The sequence below is a fragment of the Zea mays genome, chromosome 6 (assembly GCF_902167145.1).
Source record: "Zea mays cultivar B73 chromosome 6, Zm-B73-REFERENCE-NAM-5.0, whole genome shotgun sequence".
NCBI classification, from domain to species: domain Eukaryota; kingdom Viridiplantae; phylum Streptophyta; class Magnoliopsida; order Poales; family Poaceae; genus Zea; species Zea mays.
In genome coordinates this window covers 19,720,706-19,726,829 of record NC_050101.1, presented here as the reverse complement: position 1 = coordinate 19,726,829, position 6,124 = coordinate 19,720,706, and the positions used below count along the sequence as shown (strand labels likewise).

At 43.6% G+C, this 6,124-nt stretch overlaps 1 pseudogene across 1 annotated transcript; it reads right to left on the bottom strand.

Moving 5' to 3' along the window:
- Window positions 1-379: 379 nt before the first annotated feature.
- On the bottom strand, window positions 380-2,287 carry LOC100857050 (uncharacterized; annotated as a pseudogene). Its single transcript, NR_160698.1, has 2 exons — window positions 2,181-2,287; window positions 380-1,416 (listed from the first exon to the last, which is right to left on the bottom strand). The product of NR_160698.1 is annotated as an uncharacterized protein (transcript).
- Window positions 2,288-6,124: the final 3,837 nt, after the last annotated feature.

The following is a 6,124-nucleotide window of genomic DNA, read 5'->3' as shown; positions in this document are numbered from 1 at the left end:
GGCCCACAAAGACAAGTGACATCATAGCAAGCTTACGACATCAATGGGTACATGTACTATAGCAACGCAAAGGATAGTACATATGTGAACCAAACTGTGGCATTTGGATATAAGCCATCGACGAAATGGGACGTAGGACCCCCATACTTTGGCATCATTGATGATATATGGGGACTTGACTATGGAATGGGTATAAAAAGCCCTGTTTCGATGCCGCTAGGTCAAATAACACCAAGTGAACGAGAACGAGTTGACAATCGTGGACCTCAACAATATAGGACCCTTGGGTTCTCACTTCATGTGTCACACAAGTTTTCTATTTACCTGACCCGCTAACAACCTCCACACAATGAGGAATACAAAGCACATGGTTGCCTCTGGGAAACAAAGTATTATCAGAGTTGATGTCATGGATGATGTTGATGAGTACAATAAGTACGCTAAAATACAGACATAGGATTCTGATGTTTATAACTAGCTAAAGAAGAACCAATAACTTGCTGCAAGCAGCGACAACTAGTGCAACTTGAGTACATGCACAAGGAGCCAATCACTATGTCTATATAGCAGCCTGAACCAAGGATTCACCCAATCACACTCTCAAAGAACCAACCTACGCAACCTAGAATCAATGGATCAGGAGCACTGATTGGGTGGCGATGATGCGGTCGCTTCTGTAATCTCCACGAAGGAAAACACAAGAGCAAAAGGGTAGAGATCACTCTCTAAGTTTGTTAGCACACAACTGAACAAAGGGGTTTGTACTCTGATTATCAAAAGTCTTCTTTTGTTTGGATATTCAGAGTACTCATAAATCTCTCGTACAGATACATGTGGTGGAGGAACATCGGTGCAAGAAACCTGATCTCCTTAACCAAATATAGGATGGATATGTCAAAGAAAGTCAGCGAGAAGTAAGCTCGGGAAGACACATCATCTCACACATGTTCATTTCATGATCATCCAGTGATCCTTCATCAAGGACCTTCTGAGAGATTACATTAAATAAGTAGAGGTTCATGATTGCCATTCGGGTTTTTTCTGGCAATATATTCTGGATAAAGGTGGTTGGGCACTGGTACTGTCAGGATAGAGCTCGGGCCTTATGTCCAATTCTTCAAGGTTAGCTCGTGCTTTTGCATGGTCCTTGGTTTTCCATCTATCACTCATGAGTGTCCCAAGCAAACTCCCACAAACATTCTTTTTCACGTGAATGACATCGATGTTGTGGTGGACCTCTAAGTCTTTCCAGTAAGATAGCTCCCATAGGATTGACATTTTCTTCCACCTCTTCTTACGTGCACCGTCTGTAGTGCGCTTTCATTTTCCAAAGACATTGCTTTCGAGTCAACTATAGGTTTGGTATCTTTTAGGGCCTGCTTTCTGTTGATATTTCTTATGCTCATGTAGATAATTCTGCAAGTGCACAGAATATTGTTATAGCACTTCACCCAGGAGTATTCTAGGGTATCGTATTTATCCATAGGGAAGCAAGGTTAAAGATAGTGATAGTTAACCGTCATGTGTCTACTAGCTAGTATATCATCTAGACTAAAGTGAGAAAAGTGATATACAATAAAGTAAGGGTGACAGATAGAAGATATACACATGAAAAGGGTAAAGTGGAAGTGTAACAACTAAATGAGATGAAACTATGAAAGATAGCAAAAAAATCCTAAATTACTTCTATTCAAGCAATCCTCTAGCAACATACTTTGATGGTACACATAAACCAAGATTAGGGTAGGATGCACTAACACTTTGGAGCGTACCTACCCAAAACTCACCTAGGGGGTTGATTAGGCACAAAGCACAATGAGACCTATGATTTAATAACTAGCCCCAACATGGTGGAATACATAGGTAAACAGGGCTGTCACCACCTGCCACTACCACAACTATCCGGAGGGCTAGCCACAATCCAAGGTACCCCCATAGTCTAAGCACCATACTTACAATATGTGATACTACTCGTAGTCTCACGTTAAGACTAGATCACCAGCTAGTGACAAAAAACATGCCATGAGTGCCTACCACTAATAAAGGTAATACATGCAACACAAAGCATGACTAGAGAACAAGACTAGTACTAAAAGTAAAAGACTTGAAGTAGAACTTGTATAGAAAGTAATATATTATTAAAATAAGGAAAGTATTACAAGAGAAGGGCTAAGCTATACCAGACTCTTGAAGACTACTCCAGACTCCTAGCAGAGCTCCCACCAAGACTAACTACTACTAGAGCTACATCTTGAGAGAGTAGAGAGAGCTTGGTATGTGTTGGTGTGTGTTACAAGTGAGGGATGAGGGTCCTATTTATAGCCAAAGGTGGAGTAGGGGCTACTCCATTACCACGTCAGCGATCCACGTGACGTCCCTTGGCCTCCATTGGATGAAACCAACTTAAACCGCCACAAGATCAACGGGGGAGGTAATTTGGTATGTGCCTTGCACGTGGGGAAACCAACCGACCTTGTCCGAGGCGGTTCGGCTAAAGTGGGCCGGCGGGCGCAGTGGGTAGGGTGGCGGCCGCCCCCACTCTGATGAGTGGGCCCTCCTCCTTTGGTGTGGGGCTGTTTGGGTTGTAGCGGAGTGTGGGTACGACACCATTTGGTCCATTTGAGCACCGACATATGCCGTGATGAGTCAGCAATCCATGTGATGCTGATTTTTGGCCTTTGATCTTGCACCGACTTGGAATCAATGGTGGAGAAGGCTTGGGGGTGTGTTTCTTGTCCTGTCCCACGGATAGGTGAGGTGGCACAAGAAGTGCCACAGCAGCCGCCGCCCTTAGGGGGTGAGCGCCACCTCCAAGTGGGCCATGGTGGCCCACCTTGCTCCATTTGCTTCTAATGCCTCATTATTTGGTATTTTTGTATAGTTTTCCTGCATGAGCAAAGATCTCCAAGTACAAGTGTAACTAGGTCAGTTATAAACATAAATGACTACTTATGTTGTTGTTTACTCCCATATTGATGGAATGTTGATGGTCAAAATTGATAGTTAAGGACCATCAACAAGCTCCTTGAACCTTTGCTCGTCCCGAGCAAAGCAGGAAGATAAAGATTCAGGTGCAACTTGATATGAAACAAGACTTCAAAAGATATGATGCTAGCATAAAAGACATTCTAAGTGATTTCTACCTGTGGAGCTTGTAGTGGCTACCATGTTGCCTTGAGCGGTTGAAAAGTGGAACAACATGACACCAAGTCATCATTATCACCTATGAAGCATACTTGGAGTTTTTATAATTTTTGAAATTAAAAGCATAGCTCATACTTCTCCTCAAATGGTACTCTCAAGTCACTCAATGGTGTATATTTATCCTCACTAAGGCATTGATATGTTGCCTTACTTCCTACTTCTAATAGACTTATGTGGAGCTTTAGGTAGGATAAGAGTAAAGCACACTTGCATTGCATATATTGCTAAGTGAAACAATGGATCCATGGAGAAAAATGTCACACACTCAGATCAAGGTGTGCATGTGTGTGGAGGTGGAATGATTGTGATTACTCCATAGCAATGATTCCTTCTCCATTCTTTATTTGAGAGTAGGGCTATTTTTTTGCTAAGGACCAAAAATGTGTCCGCACATTTTTTTTCTCTCATGGTGGGCATCTTTGTACCCATTGTTTTCTCTCTCTCACACATGGGACATTTTGTCCTCTTCTCTTCTTTTTTTTTCAATACTAGCTGTTGGGGGCCTTCGTCCTTCGAAGGTCCTCAAAAACATTTAGTTAACCATTATTTTCCGATACATCTCTAAGTGTTACAGGTGCTTCGGCAAAGACCACATTCGGAACGAATCAAGCCAACATGAAGTACTGGCTTCGTGACAACAATATGGGAAGGCGAAGATATTAGTCAGGCAAGACCGGAAGAAGGTGTTTACAAGATTCTGACGACAAGATGATAGAGAGAAAAGACGATGATACCCTCGTGTTATTTGTAAAACATATGTATAAGCTTTATGGACATGCATGTAATTTCATACGAAGCTGTACCTGTCCCCTATAAATAGAGGAATAGTGTCATGCATAGGGGGGCCTTTTGGAGGGCCTCAGCTTCATTCTGCTTGGCCTTCGAAGTAACTTCGAGCTATCTTATACCAAGAAGCCGAAGGTATGTTTGTAAACTTGGTTAATACGAAGGGAGATGAAATAAAATGCTAAGGCAAATGAGATGAGTTTCACGATTTATCGTTCATTATCATTTTAACATACATCGCTTCTTTTTCGTCTCCTCCCGAAACCATCGTCCTCATGTTAATACTTTGAAGAAGTAATAACTTAAGGACTAAGGTCTGGATTTCTTAACTTGTGTTGCTTTGTTTTTGATGCTATGCAGCAATTGAAAACAAGTGACCAACATTGGCGCCCACCTCCGGTGAACTCACTTAAACGACCACAAGGTGCTTCGTCATGCCACCAAAGAAGACGACGGCACCAGGTGCCATCCTTGCTCCTCTGGATCCTAATCAAGATGCACTCCTGAGAGATGCACGAAACCAGAAGAGGAGGGCCAACAGCCCAACACCATAAGATGATGATTTGGATCAGGAGATCAGTAATCTTGAAGCTATCCATCAACAAGTCGAGAAGCGTAAAGAAAAGATGCTTTGGCTTTTCGAACTTCAGAAGAAGATTGATGATGCGACTGAAGAGATGTGCAACATTTCACAAGACACTGAGTGACAAGAACACCAGCAAAATCAGAAAGACCTTCGGCATGAGGGCCACCCTCATGAAGATATGTGGTATGAAGCTTTCAACCATGACAATTTTCCTTACAATGATGCTTCTCCTTTAGCTACAGAGTTGCAAGCAATACCATGGTCACCTTCGTATAAGCCACCTCAATTGCCTATGTATGACGGTCACTCTGATCCGAAACAATTCCTGATGAGCTACGAAGCAACAATATCATCCTACGGAGGCAATACGGCTGTAATGGCCAAATCCTTCGTCATGGCAGTAAGAAGTGTGGCTCAAACATGGTATTCTTCTCTTCGGCCAGGAACAATAACCTCTTGGCAGAAATTGAAGGACATGCTGATCGCAAGCTTTCAAGGCTTTCAAACGAAGCCAGTCACCGCTCAGGCTCTTTTCCAATGTGCACAAGACCATGATGAATACTTGCAAGGTTATGTCCGAAGGTTCCTTCGGCTTTGGGCTCAAGCACCAACAGTCCCAAATGAAATAGTTACAGAGGCCATGATCAAGGGGCTTCGCCCAGGACCAGCGGCTCAATACTTTGCCAGGAAACCCCCTCAGTCATTAGAAAAGCTCCTTCAGAAGATGGATGAGTATATCAGGGCAGATAATGACTTCCATCAGAGGAGAGAAGAGGCCCAGAGGTATACGGAAATGACCAGGGGCTTCGGTGGAAGGTTCAACCCAAGACATGTCAGAACCATACACAATCCAAATCAGAACGAAGACAAAAACAATCACACTCAGGGACAACAGAGCCAACAAAGCCAATCGCAGTCTACAAGAACCCAACAACAACAACCACAAAACAGCTTCAGACCACCGGCCCCAAGAGGTGGAAGAGGAGGAAGGAGTTTTGGAGGAAGATTCAACTCCCAACCAAGAAAAATGTTCTGTCTTTTCTGTGGAGAAGACAAGGGACATACAACAAGGACCTGCCAGGTAACAATCCAGGAGTTTTGGAGGAAGATTCAACTCCCAACCAAGAAAAATGTTCTGTCTTTTCTATGGAGAAGACAAGGGACATACAACAAGGACCTGCCAGGTAACAATCCAGAAACAGAAGGAAATTGCCGAAGCTGAGGCACGACAAAATCAACCAAAGCAAGTCCTTCGCACCTCCTCATATTACTCCCCATACATCCCAGAGTACGTTCGCAACCAGCAGCCAAGCCCACAATCCTCGGGGTCTGTCGCTTCGGCAAGTCACTCTTCGGCTCGTTGGATCGTGCCTCAGCCATTCATACCAACATCTTCATCGTATGAGCAGCAACCTCCAGTACCACTTCAGATCCAGCAGCAGTTCTCTGCACAAAATACACCACAGCGAGATGCAAGGGAACAATCTGAAGCCAGAACAGTCAATAGTGCTGTCCCAGAATCAAAGCACATCTATTGAAACGCCTGAG